At 46.5% G+C, this 19,634-nt stretch overlaps 2 long non-coding RNA genes across 2 annotated transcripts; both read left to right on the forward strand.

Annotated features, from left to right (window-relative positions):
* Positions 1 to 201: 201 nt before the first annotated feature.
* LOC144165966 (uncharacterized) lies at positions 202 to 6,388 on the forward strand. The gene is made up of 2 exons (XR_013321538.1): positions 202 to 447; positions 6,186 to 6,388. It is a non-coding gene; the product is annotated as an uncharacterized LOC144165966 (long non-coding RNA).
* A 6,268-nt stretch (positions 6,389 to 12,656) lies between these two features.
* LOC144165967 (uncharacterized) lies at positions 12,657 to 16,351 on the forward strand. Its single transcript, XR_013321539.1, has 5 exons — positions 12,657 to 12,723; positions 13,629 to 13,712; positions 14,918 to 15,002; positions 15,104 to 15,199; positions 15,562 to 16,351. It is a non-coding gene; the product is annotated as an uncharacterized LOC144165967 (long non-coding RNA).
* Positions 16,352 to 19,634: the final 3,283 nt, after the last annotated feature.

Raw genomic sequence — 19,634 nt, forward strand, 5'->3', positions numbered from 1 at the left:
ATGTAAGGCGGGGCCAGTACTTCGCTTTGATTTTTCCAATAGACCCTATGCGAAATTGCTTGGTGATCTAGCAACATTGATGTAAACGAGACCATCGGCCATATTGGTACGGGCGCCGATCGGGAAGTCTTGTATTGTTTACTGTGGAAGAGCAGGTGACGGTAACGCGGTATGGCTCAAACTGGACGGCGTTTTCTCGTATTGTTTACTGTGGAAGAGCAGGTGACGGTAACGCGGTATGGCTCAAACTGGACGGCGTTTTCCGGCTCCCGACCGCGGATTGTGGACGAAGGACTTGTCTGCGCTGCCGACTGTGTCCGAAGACTCATACCACTCGGGGTGCCGCGCCAAAGACCCATCCGAGCGGCAGCGGAGCAGGGCATGCCGCCTAGCCACCGAGGCGCATTGCTCGCCTTCATCGGTGCGGACAAACACGTGCGACTCGCAGTAAGTAAATCCTTCTTTGTTTTTTACTTGACGCGAGTTAACCGGTATGAGCGTTTGTATGGCACTTTGTTCACCGTTGTTTACCAGGCAAATGCGCAGCGGCGACCCTGTTGCAGTAACTCTGAAAGAGGAAAGCGACAATCGCCAGACCATACCGCTAGTAGGTGGATTAGGTATTTTCAAATGCTGTACATCGAATTTACGGGATGATTGTTGGCGAAGATGTTTACGGAAAGGTTGCGGCCGTTTTCCGTGACGGTCGTCCGCCCGCGCGTTTCGCCGCAAAGCAATCGTGCTTTGCGGCGAAGTCAACTACAAAAGCGCACATACGCCTTGAATTTTCTTTTTTTGTGTTTTCCAGGGACGCCGGAACCGGGGGGGCAAGGGGGGCCAGAGCCCCCCCAAGCATTTTTATGTCAGGGCTCGGCCCCCCCCTACTTCCTGCCTCATTGACATTTTTTTGCGCAACTTACGGTCTCCAAGTTTCTATAAATTTGGCTCCATCACTGACGTGAGAGTAGCCAATTTTGCGTTGATAATACTCGCAAAACGTGACAGCTGCAGCCACGGATTACCGAACCGACACGCTGACACTGGTCTGCGTGGCTGCAACTTGCGCTGAGGTAAAAAAAAGCGGGAGCTGTTTTCTCGTCTCCCTAGGCCTGCAGTCTCAGACGTTTCTTGTGCGGGGTTACAATAGGTATTGTACTGACTCAGCATCGCGACGTGGAATAATTGCCACCACCACCACTACCAACAACATCATCATCATCATCATCGGCCTATTTAAGTCCACTGCAGGACGAAGGCTTCTCCCATTGACTTCCATCCGCTCCTGTCCTGCGCTGTTCGAGTCCATTCTTTGCTTCCAAACTTTCGTATTTCGTCCCTCCATCGAGTTACCGGCCTTCCCCTCCTTCTGGTCCCGTCTCTCGGTAGCCACTCAGTTACCCTGGTGGTCCACCGGTTGTCATTTCGTCTCATTACATGGCCTGCCCAAGTCCATTTCTTCTTATTTTGAATTATGATATCTTCTACTCGAGCGTGTTCCCTGATCCAGGAGGCTTCGTTTCCTGTCCCTAAGTGTTACTCCTATCATTATTCGTTCCATGGCTCGTTGAGCCGACCTAAGTTTTCTTTCCAATTGTTTAGTAAGGCGCCAAGTTTCCGCCCCATATGTCAACACCGGTAGTACGCATTGGTTGTATACTATTCTTTTTAGTGATAGAGGTAGCTTAATTTTAAATATTTGGGGGTGCTTGCCGAATGCACCCCGTCCCATTCCTATCTGGGCCAGATTTCTTTCTCGTGGTTAGGGTCAGCACTGACAACCTGTCCAAGATGGATATAATCTTCTACTTCTTCTAGTATTTCGGTACCTAGGCGGAAGAGAGTGCTTCCAGCATGTTTATTTAGCATTACTTTAGACGTATTCATGTTTATCTTTAATCCGATGGCCCAGCTTTCTGACTAGGTCTTGAAGCATTTTTTACAGGTGTTCTGCAGTCTCACTGAACAAGACTATGTCGTCCGCAAACCTCAAATGGCTCAAGAATTCTCCGTTTGCCCGTAATCCCACCTCTTCCCAGTTAAGCTTCCTAAATATATTTTCCAGACATGCTGTGAACAATTTTGGTGCTCCCTTTCTGATCGTAAACTTTTCGCTTTTCGTGTGGAGGATTTTCCTGCCCGTACACCCCTTATATATGTCGTCTAGGAGTCTTATGTAAGTCTCCTCGATTCCCTGGTCTTTTAATGCTTCCAGCACTGCTGCGGTGTCTAGCGAATCGAACGCTTTTTCATAGTCTATGAATGCCATGTGAAGGGGTTTATTATACTCCGCTGATTTTTCAATTGCTTCATTGATGACATGGATGTGATCTGTCGTCCTTTTCTAAAGCCGGCTTGTTCCCTCGGTTGTTGGAAATCTAGGCTGTCGCTTATGCGGTTAACTATTACCTTGGTAAACAACCAACACACCACCGAGAGGAGGCTGATCTCCCTTCTTGTGGATAAGAACCCCCCCCCGTAGGTGCGCTGCGCCACTGCTAATGGTGCTTTACATTACCTGCTTGTAGGGAGGCGGCGGCAGCAAAGAGACGAGTGCATTGAACCTTCGGGTCGGGTTATAACTATGCGAACTGACCCCTTCTTCTGGCGGCTTTTCTGTTTTAATCCGGTATTCAAATCCATCCACGCTCTTTCTCCGTATTTTTCCACGAACAAGCGCCCTCCCGTTCCCCAACGGCGTGTCGAGGGAAAACATGAAGTACAATGGCTAATTGTGTCTTACTTTACCTGCCAGTGGCGAGGCTGCGGTAGCGCAGACACAGGCGGCGGCAGCAGAGAGACGAGACGAGCCGTTTGAACCTTTGGGTCGCGAACTGACCCCTTCTTCTGGCGGCTTTTCTGTTTTAATCGGGTATTTAAATCCATCCGGGCTCTTTCTCTGTATTTTTCCACGAAGAAGCACTCACCGTTCCCCATCGGCGTGTTGCGGGAAACGCATGAAATACAATAGCTAATGGTGTCTTACTTTAACTGCCAGTGGCGAGGTTACGGTAGCGCAGACACAGGAGGCGGCAGCAAAGAGACGATAATTGCCTGGTGGGGTCATTCTCCCCGCGCGAGAAAGCGGCAGAGGGGCGCGCAGCTCCAAGTCAGTCTGGTCGGAAAAGGGGATTGACTCGTCACGCCGTGGCGGGGGAAGCAAGGCTTGAGAGTGAGTGGAGGAGACAAACTAGAAACGACTGCTATTGATCCTTGAGGAGTGCTACCGAGGCTGAAAGGCGACGCCGAGCTTTTTCTGTCTTATCAGTAATGCTTGTCAGTAAGTGACGGCGGCAAGCGAGGTACACCAGCTTTTGATGGGTGAAACTGAAGAGAAACCGGCGAGCAGGATTTCGTATTTGTGTTGCACCGGAAGGGGCGACGGAGCGGACAATGTTACCATGCACCAGAAGCCGAGGCGGCAGACAGACGACCATTCTTGCGATGGATGACCATAGCTCTCGAAAGTACGGAGAATTCGGCGCGTCATCGTAAAAGCCACGTGGAAGACCTTAGGTTAACGCACCCACCGGCATGTGTGGTGGTTTGGCGGCAAGATAAGCCGCCAAACGATGCCGCGCCGCCGTGCAGAAGCGCCAACAACAGTTGTTCTGTGCCACCCGTTTCTCCCCTCTATTCCACGTCTTTGTCGAAACCGCAGGAGCGTTCTGTGTACATTATAGGTGTGCAGTCCTCACGTTCGTGCACGGCGTGTTAGCTCTCTGAAATGGGGAGGAACGGAGTGTTTCTATGTAAAACGCGTATGGCGGCACTTTAGCTCAACGCATCCAGCGGCATGCGTATTGTGGCGGCGGAAGGGCTCGCACGTGGGCCAGGTCCTTTAGCTTTAAGGAATAGCGCGAAAATAGCGCGAACGATGCCGCGGCGGCGTTGAACATCCTGTAAGGTGCTGCAGTGTGTCCCCCCCTTCCTCACCTATTTCCTGCGTTTTTTTCTAACCGGCAAGGGCATTGAGCGTAAGTTTGTTGTGGGTATGCAGTCTTGCAGTGCGCCCAAGGCGTGTCCCTCTTTTGAGGGTGGTGCAGCAGAGAGGGGACCTGTCACTTTTCCGATGGGACAGCATTGTTTGCGGAGACTTTCTGACGTTGGAAACCACGAAACGATGGGCAGATTAAAAGGCCCTGCGGCGGGTCACAAGGTGTTTAAATAAGCAAGTTCAGCTTGTGCGAAGCTGCACTAGTCCTTCGCACAGGAGGCACGACGGCGACCGGCCCTACTACCGGACCGGCAGACTGCGCTCGCTACGGTATGTACCGTCCTTTACAATTATTATCAGTTCGGTAGGCCTGTTTAGTCTTCCTTTTTTGGACATAGACAATCAGTCACTTATACACGCTACGCTACAAATTCACTAGGCCCGTTGGCGCAGTTTGTGAGCAAAATAGTCGTCATTTTCCATTTAGGCGTTGGAAAGGACGTTCTTATGAATTTATCCACATGTTGCCCTTAATTCTTGAGACGCGACAGCCTGTTCTGATCTTATGTTCTACTTCCTCCAATCAGCATGTAACGGCTTTGGCAGTACTTTTAGACCGAGTTTACTACATAAAGATCGGTGAGATACTGTAGGCTTTTAGAAGCAAGATGCATCCGCGCTAATACCTTGATGGACGTGAACGGAGAACGAAAAGAAGTTATGATATAAAGTTCTCATTAAAGAGCATTGCTGGTACCCGGTAAGAAAGTCGAACGTTATTTAGCTAGGTCATGAATTTTACTTGATGTTTGTTTTTATTTCTTTTGACGATTTGATATTTACGCTTGATGTAGAAAAAGAAGACTGTTTCCTTTTGATCGTAAATCTTGATCGTAATCTTCTTGCACATGAACTGGAATTCTATGCTATTCGAGGTATGGCTTTCAGCCTTATTACATTATAATTTAGTCATCGTTCCCAGTTTGTGACAATAATACAATTGCAAGTCGGATATTCAGGAAACATGTTCTGGTGTTCCCCAGGGCAGTATTCTAGGACTGCTCTTATTTCATATTTATATTAATGACATTGTGCAGATAGACCCGTCAGTGAAGTTCGTAATTTACGCCGACGACACGAGTTTGTTTATCGCAGAAGAGGCTAGCGAGAGATTACTCCAACGAGGTAATGAGGTCGTTGAAAAATTAGCCGTATGGGCTTGTTGCAGTGGGTTCAAGAATAACACTGAAAAATCTAAGGCAGTTATTTTTGGTGCAAAAGGTGAATATGTCAATAAAAACCAATATTTAGTTTTAAATGCGTGTCCTGTAGAGATTGTAGCCAGCTTTAAAAATCTTAGGAGTAGTTTGGGAACACATGCTTTGGGAATTGCACGTTGACCAAGTTGTCAACAAACTGTCGAGAGTAACGAGATTGCTTTACGAAAATAGTGACCTATTGCGGACGAATACAAAGCTACTCATTTATTATTGGCTGTTCCTGTCGTACTTCAACTGTTGTTTTCTTGTTTGGGGCCCAACAACGGTTACAAATATTCCTACAATATTGAAAAAAAAAAAAAATTGCTTCAGCCCCCCCACTGAAAATATAGTTCCGGCGTCACTGGTGTTTTCATTATTTATTGCGCATGTTCTGCGCAAAAATCTGTTTGTGTGTCTTTCTTCTCCTTTTTTGGCGATGGGGTAGTTGTGTTTGTTTCTAAAGCGCATGTTTTTGGTGTGCACGAATAGATAACACAGTAAAACCTCGTTAGCTCGAACTCACTGAACTAGAAGATTTTTTTTAATTCGATGGGTCATCGGTATAGCCCGAATGTTTATCTCGAAAGGTTCTGGAAGTGAGTTCCAGATACTCATATTATTGCTTGCTTAAGTTATGACGAAGACGATTATGCGGGTACTGGTATCATTACGCACGCTGAGGTTTTTATATGTTAAACTTCCTTCTCTTGAAAAATGCATTAACAAAGCATTAACGCTCTAATGCATTAAAAGCATTAATGCATTAAATGCATTAACGCTCGAACTTGACAAACAATTTTGACATAATTGCTGTTTGAGGTGTAGATTATTGCCCTTGCAACAGTGTTAAGGAAGACACAAAATGTGGTCATTTTGAGTCTGTTCCTTGCGGCCACTTCTTTCTGCTCTGTCCCTTTACCATAAACTGTAGCGGACTAGTCCTGTTCTTCACTGAGTGTTATTTACTGATACTCTCTCTGTTCTTGCAGGTTGGGCCTCATCCATGTGCTCAGCAGCTGCTTTCGCTCCCAGAAGAAAAGTGGCCGGCCCTAAGTTGTGTGCCTCACCTTTGAGACGGACAGTGGGGCGATTGGGGAGGCATCGTGCGAGTGCCCGGCGGGTTGCAGTGGAGCATGGAGTCACATCCTGGCTGCTGTGCACCTACTCGCCCTCTTGCAAACCGAAGGTTTTAAGAGGTGCCACCAAAGCTTGCGTGCACTGAGCTGCCACAACAGTGGGGACGTCCGAGACAGCAGGGCATCAAGCCAGCGAGTGTCCAAAACATTGACTGGAGAAGCCCGCGATAAAATAGCCCCTCCCTTCCCTCGCCAATGCGTCTGTTCGATGCACGTCGAGTACAGGTGCAATGCGAGCAGCAACAAAGTGCCGTGCAGGCGCTTGGGAGAAAACTTGGTAGCCTTGGGAATGAGTTTTTTGCCCCAGTTGTGCTGGCCTCCCGCTCCTCCCCCCCCCCCCCCCCCCCCCCCGCCAGTGACAGAAACAAGGACTGGCATGGCACCTGAAGGGTCACCTATGAGCTACCAGCAATCATTCAGGAGCACGCAGAGCACGCAGAGGCTGGGCAACGTCGCGTTTACTGGACCGCGACATGCAGGGGTGCGCGAATGCTTCTTTTTATTCCATTTATATCCACAGTTTGCTATACTGCACGCGCTATAAATCAGCGAAGTAGTTTAATTTACTGGGATTTTCACTGTGGATACAAAAAACGCAAAAGCTCTCAAGCTGATGCGCAGCAGCCTGATGCAACTGTGGCCGTTTTCTTTTTGAATAAAACTTGAAAATTGTCTCAGCTACCTACATCAATGGCCACTATCATTACGTCGGAGGCATGCATGCAGCGTGTGACAAACTAGAGGAGTGAGTGTGTATTTTAGTCGCAAAATATTCAACAGTAAATACATCGTTGCTGGAATGACAATGGGCACCAAGTTATCTTGACGTAACAACAAACCTTTCAGCCTGGAAAATCGGGAACCAAGTGCAAAAGCTCGAATTTTCCACCGTTAGATCATCATAAAACAGCGTTCGCCACTTCTGCAACGACACGCGGCTAAATGCAACGTAAACCCAAGTAGCACAGAACATTAGAATAACGTTATCTGGAAGTTGCGAAAGTTTAAATAACGTTAAATGTTACGAGGCAATGTTTATGTAACGTTTAAAAAAAACATTCAATGTTTATGTTATGTTAAAAACGTTATTTTTACGTTGAAAACAAACATGTATGTTAACGTTTTGTTCCCAACATTTATTTAACGTTCAGGAAACAACTTAAAACCAATGTTAGAAATGCTAATGTTAATACAATGCTTATGACTCAACATTAAAGTAATGTAAATATACAAACATTATAACAACGTTCAGGGCATGTTCAGGAAACAACTTATGACCAATGTTAGAAATGGTAACGTTATTACAATGCTCAGAACTCAACATTAAAGTAATGTAAAAATTCAAACATTTTAATAACGTTCAGAGCATGTTCACGGCAGAACATTAATTGGATGTAAAAATGTAAACATTATTATAATGTTAGGAAGCAACCGCACTGCAACGTTATAGGTAACATCTTTATTGCAACATTATTACAATGTTCAAGGCATAACGTTGAAGTAACTTTAGAAATTTAACGTTATTAAAATACTCGAGGTAATACTGTCAGGTGACATAATAAATCTGATCATAAGCATAACATTTAAGTTACAACAGCAGAGTAATGTGATGCTTGAAGAATTAAAAAAATGTTCAAATTAATTGCACAATACGACAACTGGCTTTTACCAAAGTCCTCAGGGGTACAGGTGGTCAAAACACGCCCTCCCCCCGAAATTTATCGTGAGGGAGGTGGGGCGGGGGGGGGGTGTCATCTAGGAGGGGTATTTCGTGTAAACGTGAATCGCACGCGCCAGATAACGCTTCCAGGCTCCAGCGCGTACCGCTCGGTTCTTCTGGCTCCCTCTTCACCATTTTGACATACTAAAAAGATAAGGATATTTCGGGTTGTTTCCTTATTTCCCATATATGGAACTTTGCATCTCGTGCCGTCGACGTGTCGCCACCGATTCTGCTATCTCTGGCGTGTCTTCCGCGGTAAACTTCCGGCTCGTTTGAGTAGCTCTTGGGCCAACAATTCCTAATAGCATATTACCAGTCTTAAGCTGACAGACCACTGGAAGCCACATGCTCGTTCAGCCAGTCACGTATATATTTTTTTGTACCAAAGAGGCCACCTTTTTATCTTCTTTCCCGCGATCGACGCGTGCCTCTCTCAGCTTTTCGATTTAATCTTTTCCGCAGCCTTCACGCAACATCCGTTACCTCCCGTCACAGCTCCTAAAGCATGCGTTGCGCCATGGAAACAAAGTTCGATGAAGTGTCACAAGCCTTGGTCGATGACTGGAGAGACAATTAAGGAGGACAGATGTCTGTTTGGGCCCCTGACATTAGAAAGATCAGAGCTCTAGTCAATGTGCAGCGAGAGGCAGCTATATGAAATTGTTCCGAATGCGTAAATGTGCCGCGCTTCTTGTGTCCGAACCCCTTCCACTTCTTCAACTCGCGAGCCCTGGCGTAACTTATATGTTATGACCTGAAATAAGGTCCCCGCTTGTTACATTGTTAAATTGGTTGATATCTCGAATTAGGCTTGAAATAAAGAAAAAGGACGCTCTAGGCGAATGAAACCAACTGTCTGTTCTTAGCAGACATCGTGACGAAGAGACAGAAAGGCAGTTTAGTGGGTAAGCTTTACGGGTGAGGGCGGCAAGGGAGGCTAACAAATACCTCCCCCCCCCCCGGTATAAAATCCTGGCTACGCCAATGCTTTTAAAAATCGCAGCCACATTATTTCAGTGCTTGACTGCAGTTTGACGCCGGAGATGCGCTGAGACAACGGTTGTAAGTGTGTATGCGCGCGTGTTTATTTTGTGTTATGAGCCCAGCCGCGAGCATGTTGAGGAGGATAAATTACAGCCCCAATCGGGCACCACTTGTGGTTTTTGGCCGCTGCGAGTCAGCGCTAAACGTTTCCCAGGGAAGGCGACTTTCCCCTCAGTTGCTTTTGTTCCCTCAATTCAATCAGAGACATTGAAGGACCCGAATAGCTCCGTCAACAACCGGTCCTATTCATGACCAGTCCTATTGTTGCCCAGCGCCCCTCCCCTCGTTTTGCAAGGCGTGTTTCATTCGGTGTTGGTTTCATGCGGGTGAGCGCGGTGAGTGGGGGCTTGCTCCCCCTCTCACAACCCGCAGGGAAAGTCCGTCAAAAGCCTGTTCTTGTCTGTCATCTGCACCGAGCGCAAGAAAGAGCGACAACACAGAGCAGCAGAAGGTGCTTTGCGTCATCGAGAAACACACTTGTTGCAGGGAAACAGCGATTTGCAAGTAAAATGCAGGTTACTTCAAATATACACGAAAACACGCTTTTAACTATTTTCAGTAAGCATCATAACGCTAAATTTATTTTAAAAAACAGTAATGCTGGAAAAAGTAATAGGAATTGATAGTTTTATGTGTAATTTTTACATCCCTGTCACGTTTGCACAACAAATTCTGCGCTATTGGAGCAGAAAACAAAAATGTGAGGCCTACTTCTTATCAATGCGGCGATCGAATTAACACCCATTGGATGATCTGGTAGATTTGCAACGAACTCACACCTACAGTGAAAGCCAGAGTTGCCCTGCACATGCAACGCGAAACTGCGACACCGCAGTTTCGCGTTATTTTGTTTCGTATTAGCCATATAAAGTACAGCAGTATTGTTATGGTGCGTCAGCCACAGAGGAAGGAGACACGAACGCCATTGCCTAGCCTGCTCGGACATGTGCTTAATTGTAGCCAAAACAAGACGCTGGGCGCGCTCAGATCGACTCTGAGGTGTACATACATGTATTGAAAAGGAAGTAGACGAAGCTCAGGCGTTCTTGGTCTGCGCGGGGCCTTCTGTTCTGTAAATACGCCTTGTTGGTTGATGGATTGTAGGGTTTAACGCGCCGATGCAACGCAGGCGATGAGGCGCGCCGTAGTGGAGGGCTCCGGATTAATTTTGACCACCTCGGGATCTTTAACGTGCGCCAAAAATCTCGTACGGACGGGCGTTTTTCCCATTTTGTGCCTTGCAGACATTCTGCTAACTCAAAGCCAGAATTCTTCACACAGGCAAGGGCAAGACGATTAGGAAGTATTCGTTCCTGATAATCAGCCGAAGGGCAATATTTAGCCTCGAATTACGCGTACTTCGTTTAACACCTTGAGCTGCGTTTGTTGTTGAAAAGTTGCATACCCATATTTTTCCCATCCTCGCGTGCGGCACAAAGACACGAAGCCTTCGAAAAATGGGGAGGGTGGAGGGAAGAGGGCGGGAAGATCGAGCCTTTCAGCGCCCACTTGGTTGGCGCCTATGCCATCGAACTAATATGAAACGAATCATCCGATCACAGCTAGTGTCTCCCTGTTACTGCTATGACCGGGTCTGGGACATTTCGGTGAAGCACGTTTCGGCGCACGGGCTTTCCGACGCACGGACGTCTCGGATCACAGGCATTTCGATGCGAAAACATTTTCAAGAACAGATATGGTTACTCGTATAGTGCGCTCCTAACGTGCCACGATGGAAGAAGACAACGACGGTAGAAAACGACGACGAAGCGTTTGAGTACGCAAGCAGTGCGCGAGCAGTTTTCTGGAAACAGAGGTAATAAGACAACGCCAGCGGTGCGCTATCTCGAGCAGGTCATGTAAAATATATTTGTTGGTACCAGCCACCGACTTCTGTCTGGTTCTTGTATGCCTTATTTGCTTTGAACGTATTGTTGTATTTTGATTTTGGTAGACTATTTACTGCACTTACTGAATTGTTTTTATTAATGCCGCGTTTCAAAAGTTTATCTTACGATTTGTGCCCATTGTTATGTTTTTCTTTAATAGACTTCAAGCAACACCTATTATAAAGCCGATTGATTTTACTCGTTCTGGCTTATTTCCTATTACGTTGTGGTTCTTTGGGCAGGGGAGAGATTGCTCTAGATTCACTCAGAAAACATTTTAGAAAACATTAGAAACAGCACTTTCTAGCCGTGTTGCGTAATATCCAGTGATTTAACTGTGAAATGATATCCCATTATTTCTAGTCGTGAGACTGTAATTTTCGGAGCCGTTTAACGGGGGAGGGGGGGACTCCATGTGCGAAGGCGTTTCTGGCGAAGGCATGCTTTATCGGCGATCAGGCGAGAATTAAATTACGTAATCGTGTTCGCTAACAGTGCTCAAGGCTGCAGGGGTAACTCGCTTGGTTAAAGCATAAAAAAAACAACCTTTTTTGTAGTTATGTGACCACACAGCAGTACGCACCTGCAGCCGGACTGGTTAAGTTGCCCAGAATTCTTTTTTCATCGAAGCATCATATTTCTGACTAGTGAATCAAAACGTTTAAGTTCTAGTTTACAAAAAAAAATGTCACTGGTGTTTTTCACAAATTTTCTCTCTACATCCCGGACTACTATAAAACTGGACGTGTAGCCACTCGTATTTCATGTTTGGTTATGAAGCATTCCTTGATTCGTGCATCACGATCGATCAGTTTCGTTCAAAGTCATGCCTTATGAAATAATGTTAAATCTTGCTCGCGAGTCCTCCTCATTCTGTTCGTCGAGACGAGCAGGTAAGGCTGTCTTCACTATGGAATGTAAAAGGCGAACCCCGTGGCGCTGTCCCCAAGGGCGGGTGGATAAGTGTCCCGTCGCATTGTGCGACGTTTCTTTGTGTAGCATCCCCCCACGGCTTTTTGTTTGTTCAGACAGGTTTCAGCCGCAGACAGCGGCTGCGGAAAGTTGCTTGCCTTCTCGCCCCATATGAGAGGGAAAGAAAAAAGGGCAAGGGCCGAAGGGGTCTTTTCTCGCCACTGCCGAGAGGACCCCGTACCCCGTGCGTTAAGCGGGATTCACACGACGGAGGAACCCTCTCACGGAGGCGGACGGATATGTGACGTCAACAGCACGTGACCGGATTATCCGGCCTGGCGGCGCATCCACACGTGCGGAGCTACGCGGAGTGAGTAGCAGACGACAGCGCCGAGGAACAGGTTTTATTCCCCGCCGAGGGCCACCGCCGTCGAGCGAAAACACGCGGAGGCATTTTCTTTCGCGGAGCCACCGCGTGCTATCCCCACCGAGGGGCGGAGCCTAAAACCGGTCACGTGAGCGGGTCCCGCGGGCCAAAAAGAGAGGGTTTCTCCGTCGTGTGAATCCCGCTTTACGGTGCGTACCCAGCTCCAGTCGTTGCACCGGATCGTTTACCTGGCACACTGCAGTTGTAGACGTAAGTATCTGCGCAAGCGCATGCTTGTTCAGTCGTAGTCTGTTCGACGGAGTTATATCTTTCTCTATGGTCTCTCCAACCGAGACCCGTTTAATCGCTGGATATTGAAATTGAAGCGCCAGAGGCAGCGTTTGAGCAATGTGAGCGACATACAAGGAAAACAAGGAAGGTGTGCAGGAGCAGCTCGTGAGTATTTTCTTGCTTATAGGCCCGTGCACACTTGCGACGAAGCAACGCCATTTCTTTCGCGGCGACAAATTGGCCGAGACCAAACGACAAAACCGTCGCCGGGCGGCAAAAGCTCCCGAAATCGCGTCGCTTCGTGTGAACGGGCCTGATATGTTTGGTGAAATATACTAGACAGTATTGATGGAAGAATCGATGTTACGGGTTGCATGGAAACGTTTTTTGCGCGCCTTGTGCAAAGTGAATTCGGAAAACTAACCTCGCGCACATTCGAATGATTTTCACTTCAGTCTGGCAAGTGAGGTAGCGGCATGGGCATGCGAAACAAAATAATGTGCGTCTCACGCTAGTTCGTTGTGCTAAATTTTGAAAAAAAAAAAAAAAAACATTACGTTTGCCCTTAATTGCCTGGCGATGCGATAATCATGTTGGGAACGGGGTTTTAACGTGAACAAAAAAAAGGGGGGGGGGGGGAGGTGCAAGCTACTTCGGAATATAGTCGACACTAATGCAAATGAACTGGTCCGAATGCACCCCTTGGTAGCCTATTTTGCTGCTGGTTAGCGTGGTATGATAGTGTACCTATCGCGAAAAGTTCGTCAAACTTCTGGGCTACTGTTAAAAGCTGCAAACCTGAGCCTTTTGTCGTAGCTCTCTTCGCTGGCGATAAGCAACCAGACAACCTGCGTGACTATACAGCCAACTTTGTTAGAAAGGGGCACTTTGAGGGCTGAAGGTGTCACAGAGGGTGGAAAAAAGTGCGCTGTTCGAGCACATGCGTTCGTTTGAGACTTACATTTTTGAAATGCATTAAGTAGCATAGCGCGCTCTTGAGTTGTGAGAAATGCACCCCAAAAGGCTGGTAAATAGCAACTGGTAAAGAGTCGAAGTCACTTTCATTGCAGGCTATGGTTTTCAAGATACCCTCAAACCGGGAAAGCCGCGGAGTTCATCGACTATGAGTGCCAATCCCGAAACCATAGAAATCGGTAAGTAAATATTGCTCAATTGTGTAAATTGCTAGCGGGTTAGCCAATCAAAATGGAAAAGCGAATTAAATCGATAACGCACAGCACAACAGGAGCTGGAAGGACCAGGGCAGCCGATAAAGATCCGAAGGGGGTAATTGGGGGTAGGAGGTGTGGGAGGTACTAGGTCATGCTAGCGATCACCCAATCCCTCTAAAGGGACCCGTTCCGCCCAAAAGAGGTCACTCTGGATACAAAATTTTGTCTACTGCACGTACAGCCGGTGAAAGGCTTGTCTATAACACAGCGTTCGTACTCTCAGCTCTATCCTGCCCCGCCTGAGCCGGATTTGAATAAAAGTACTGCGGAATTCTGAAGTCTTAGGCCTTCGCTTTTGCCTCCGATATGTTTGGAATGAGTATGTTTCGGCAGTTTTCGGATGTAGCTGGTTGAAGTAGAAATCGCTGTTATAGACAAGCGTTTTACCGGCTGTACTTTGTCAGAAGTTTGGAACCAACACGCTTTCATTGCGGCCGCATTGAGCATGCACAGCCGTCGTTCGCCGAAATTAAACGGACATGCTTCTGGCAAAAAGGCTAGTTCTAGTAGTACTGTCCATCGGTGGTGCGGTTTCGAACAGCTTGAATCAAAGGCTTTTACTTCCGTGGTTCCAGGCGCACTTCCCAACTTTTGAAAAATCCTGTAAATGCTCAGCAGTGATGAATAACAGGGTGCGTTTCATATGACGAAGTAACTACGCCGAGCGTGAGAAAACAAAAACCGTGGTTAAAGTGAACGCTAACAAATTTAGTTGCTGCAATGATGCGCATGGCTTTGACTGAAAAACTGAACCTTCCTACATTCTTGCAAAAAAAAAAGAAAAAGAATGCCCCGGTTGTTGTAAAATGCTCAAATTCTTCCTCATTTTTTCCCCTAGCCTGCTCCAAGCATGTATTAAAACATGCGAAACAACTTTTTCCAGTGCTGAGAAAGACTAGGATCTAAGTTGTTCGTTTATGAATTCCCACTTTGGTTCCCTTTATTATGTAAGTAAACTTGGACCATTTATACACATTCGTGTTTAATGGGTGTGTTCTTTTGTGTGACCCATCTGTAATACCTTTTAGCACTTTGTGTTCTTTTTTAGGTGAAATATCTGCCGGACTGGAGGAGCAAACATCGCTTCTACAACCAAGCGAATTTTCATATTTGTTGTTTCGATTCAGGTAGCTGTCATCTATATACAGTTGGACAGGAAGAAAAGAAGAAAAAGGTCCGAGAGGCTTAGAGTCCATCCCCTAGTAGTATTTGGTGAGTGTATAAAATTTCTGAGAGCGTATTTTGATTTGTTTTAGTAGTTCAATTTATGAACTGCTATGCAGCCCATAACTAGTCGCACCCTATGTTTCCAGCTGCTGCGGGTGTGACCCAGGCCACAGTCGATAGCGGGCCACATTTTTGGTGACTGGCTCCGCTTTGAAAATATTGGGCTCACAGGAACCCACAAGGTAAGAATAAACTGATATTCTCAAAATTTAATAGTGCATTTATATTTAAATGATTTTCATCCTAATCTCTGCATAATAAAAATATATGGACCATGCAGAAGACATAAAACTTCGCAAGCAAGCAACAGTGAACTCGGGGGATTCAAGTTGGGAGTCAGGTGACCCAAAATTTTGTGCGCTTTCTTTTATATGATTAGCAAGAGTTGCTGCGTAGCTGCTTGTTCGTTTACTCTTCATTTAGTGTGTGCGTGTGTGCGCTCTTTTGAACTAAACAAATCCTTAGGGGGCAATTACTTTTTCGCGCAAAAACAGCCTACTGCTGCAGCGTACTGCAGTAGAAATTGTTTGCTTTTTCCACACAGACGCAGCCAGCCCCTGGATGGAGCCTCTTCCTAAGTGTGCTATCCATAGCCTCTCATGCGCAGCAGCAGCAATGGAATGTAAATAAAAAAAATATATGTAACCATGCAAAATGAAATAAAATTTTGTTTGAAATTTTACTTTTCCTTGTTATTTTGAAAATGATTTAAAATATATCGTATCCGGTATACGGGGATAACAGAAACAATGCTCAACGATATACATTCCACACGTTTGGAAAAACGTCACTGTAACGTTCCTGGTCCACATTCTGAAAAGGTTTTGAAATGTTAAAAAATCGTTTCAAGCATGTTTTCTGCAACGTTAGGTAAATGTAAATCCAACATAATTAATATGTTGTCGAAATGCTTCCTCACAGTTCCAATAATGTTTCACGAAACGTTACTGTAACGTTTTTAGTTGTTCTTAAAATGTTTTCTAGCTTGTTTCTGCAACGTTAGGTAAACGCAACTCCAAAAGTATTTATTTGTTGTATAAATGTTTTCTTACTGTTCGCATGACGTTTGGCGAAAATTGATGTAACGTTTTCCATTGTTTTTAAACGTTTTTTGAACGTTATTAGATTGTTCGCTGCAACGTTAGGGAAATGTAACGCTAACATTAATAATATGTTGTAAAAATGTTTTGTAGACGTTTAAATAATGTTTTCCAAAACATTATTGTAACGTTTTTGACAACATTAGTTAAACATTTCAAAAAAATGACATTAAGAACATTGCTCTAACGTTAACACCAAACAAAAAAATTACGTTCTTCTAATGTTTTGGTGCTACTTGGGAAGAAACCAACAACACACTCCCAAACCGTGCGCGCCCGCCACAGAGGAAATTTTCGACGGCGTAGTGCGACAAGAAAAGTTTGTTTACAGCCCTAGGTAAGATAAAGGCTCGTGTAGGGGCTAAGCGGTACCATTTAACAATGAAATGAAGCGGGCGCAGAGCCACAGGGACGAGTAAAGAAACAGCCTAATTTTGGCAACGTGTGGTACTGTTTTCCCGGTCGAGCGCCGCTCTCAGTCGCGTGAATAGGCGGCGCACGCTGAGGCTTCATTTAGAATACAAAGGCTGGACAAGAGAACTCCAACGCAGCTGTATTTTTCATACGGACAGCGACTACGGAACCCCGCGCTTAGCGAACCAACGACAAATATTCGCTCCAAGCGCACCGCGCCCAGCGTGTCACAAAGGTTGCTCGCGCCGGCACAGTTCGCGTCACAAAGTTCGTTCAAAAGCGTGGAACTTCACGTACCTTTTCTCCATTTGAACCGGTAATTCTGCATTGCGTGCTCTGCGGCACGAAGCAATGCTCCGGCATTGTAGTCCATCACCAAGAGCGGTCAATGCCCGCCTTCTATGTTTTGCTAATTGGTTTCGGTTTCAAACGACCGTACCAAAATGGCGGACCTAGTTACCGGAGTCGACGTGAGATGGCGGGGCGCATTTTGCATAGGTAAGGTCCCTGAAAGAACTAAGGTAGCGCCAACTGCTCCCTCCTTCTCCGCTGCCCTCCTCTTTTTTCTCTCCCCTCACCCGCGGCGCCGCCGTCCCTTTAACTCCGCGGCGGGGCCGCCATATTTGTTGGCCACTTGAGAGCAGACGCCCTCGCTACGCTTCAGGGCGCTCGCTGCAGTTTGCTCTTGTTTTCGCGCCGAAATCGCTCTTTGGTAGCATTTATAGGATTTCTAGAGCCCCGTTTTACCAACAGGCACTGAGTGATAGTGTTTTGTTTTATATTTTTGTCTACAAGGGGATATTTGCGGGGCGGATGCCGCTGGCGCATACGCACAGCGCGGTTTTTGTTTACGTGTGCGGCATTCTGTAACACCTCAGGATAGCTCGTGAATGCGAAAGGATCGAGCGTGGACATTTCAAACTGCTCTGTTACGGTAGTTCCGTTCTTGCATTCGCATGACTGTGGTCGTGCAATCACTGCACAGAGGTCTTGCGCACGGTTCGCGGCAGTATACAGTGCGCTTCATTCGCAAATGCCGTAGTTCGAGCGCTGCGCTGGCGTCCTTGCACTCGCCTTTCTTGCGATAATTGTGTATCCTCAGCGGCGTTCACTCTGCGCCCGCTTTTACTAACGACCTACAGCCTACCTTAATTATGCGCAGTTTAGAGTGCTTTGCCGTTTTTGTAGAAATGTTTCCTTCACCTTCATGTCGTTATAGGCTGCTGTGAGTAGACTAAAAACATACACATGCTGTTGTGCGTGTGTGCACGTACAGCGACGTGAAAAGCCCCTGCTTCCCCGACTTCGCAGCCGGATACACTAAACTACACTCGCGGCCGTACGTTCATGTGCGAACCTAGTGAAAAACGCAGACTTGTAATTCTGGGAATACGCGCCAGAGAAGACTGCGATCAATCGATCGGGTAAACTGAAATTACAGTCCCTCTAGGTACAAATTATGTAACTAGTTACTGCAGTTAATTAATCATGCAATACGTTTTTTCATCGGGCGCGGTCGTTTACAGCCGTTATTAATGGAGGCGCCTGGACAGAATTGTTTTGTGCTGGGATATATTCTGGCAGATTTGTACATTGCACTAACACAGGGATACACCCGAAAGAAATTCGAAAGAGGACCAATGTCACGATGATTATCAAGAGAAAACAATAAATCACAAAAATGAATTGGTGCCAGCAAATAGATATTTTATTGGAACAAACGTCCGTAATGACGTCGTGCAGGTGGCTTGTGCTGCTGACGTGGCTTTCCGTGAGAAAAAATGTTGGGAGTGGCATTTGGGTTTAGTTTTTTTAACGCCAAGCTTCTCCAATATCCGTTGCTCAAATTGATCCGTGAAATAATCCTATTGAGAAGGGAAAAGAAATGTCGCCACCGAGTTTAAGATGCGCCACAAACACTCCGCAAATATAGGCAATAATGCATTGCAGAAGGGAGTTAGTGACTGTTCTACCGTAGCATGGTCAAATTCGTGTTCGCGCATCTGCTCAGTGCCGCGTCCGCTCAACTCGATACACTAAACCCGTTTAGCAAGCGCTTTGCTGGACAAAAATACGTCTGCTGAAAATAATATAGTCGCCCAGTGTGTTTTGGTTCAAATCGCAATGACTGGATACGCTGCGCCATTGACTACTAAGATGAAGTAAGCGCGCACACTGCAAATGTACGGCATCACGTGTAATGCAAACGTAAGTCGTAATTAACGTTCCTCTGTGCATACACGGAAGAAAGGGCGTACAGCCGTTACGGTGCGAATATGCATTTGACGTGCTCATTCAAACGTGCGCGAATTTAATAAAGCGATAACAGAAATTGCGCATCAAACGTACGTCAACGGCGCGGTCACTATATTAGCTGACCTTAAATTGCTTTACCTAGCCGCATTTTTTTTTTCTCGCAACAGCCTCAATTTGCGCCGCACCGACCAAGCCCATATTACGCAGCAAATCACTCCGATGTCATAACAACGGGATTATAATACCACCCGGGTAGCTAACACACAAAACATGACTTCACGCCAAAAAGAGCTAGCGTACACTCACTCGGAACGCACACGATACATGGTCAGACGCAAGCTGCCGTCGGCCAAAACAAGCATGAATTCAGGTGAACAATTCTCGCGTCACGAAACCCTTACGACAACTGACTGAACATGCTACGCCGCTGATATTGATGCTGGAAGTTAAGCGCGCACATGACAAATACACGGCCTCTTATCCAAACCAAAGCTTACGACGGGACGAACTCGGCGCTGCGCGCAATGCCTACTCAGAACAAAGCGTGGACGACGGTCGCGAAGGGAATACGCATTTCTTCGTAAGTGACCGCTCAAGCTCGCGCAGAATTTAACAGAGCAAGAACAAGCATTCAGAAACTTACCTCGCAAAAGAGTGATGGTAGCGTCGGCCTGAAGTATGCCCGTTCAAATCTATGCAACCAAACTTTTCTCCTTTCTGCGTCGCGTTTCCCGGACGGAATAACGAAGTCTTGTGCCCTGCCTGACGATATTCGCGCTGCCTAAGGCACAACACATCGACACCGAGAAGCAACCTAAAACGACACCGGTGCGACATTTTTTCGAAG

The sequence above is a fragment of the Haemaphysalis longicornis genome, unplaced genomic scaffold (genome assembly GCF_048455015.1).
Source record: "Haemaphysalis longicornis isolate Haplotype H1 unplaced genomic scaffold, Haemaphysalis longicornis Haplotype H1 scaffold_150, whole genome shotgun sequence".
Taxonomy (NCBI): Eukaryota; Metazoa; Arthropoda; class Arachnida; order Ixodida; family Ixodidae; genus Haemaphysalis; species Haemaphysalis longicornis.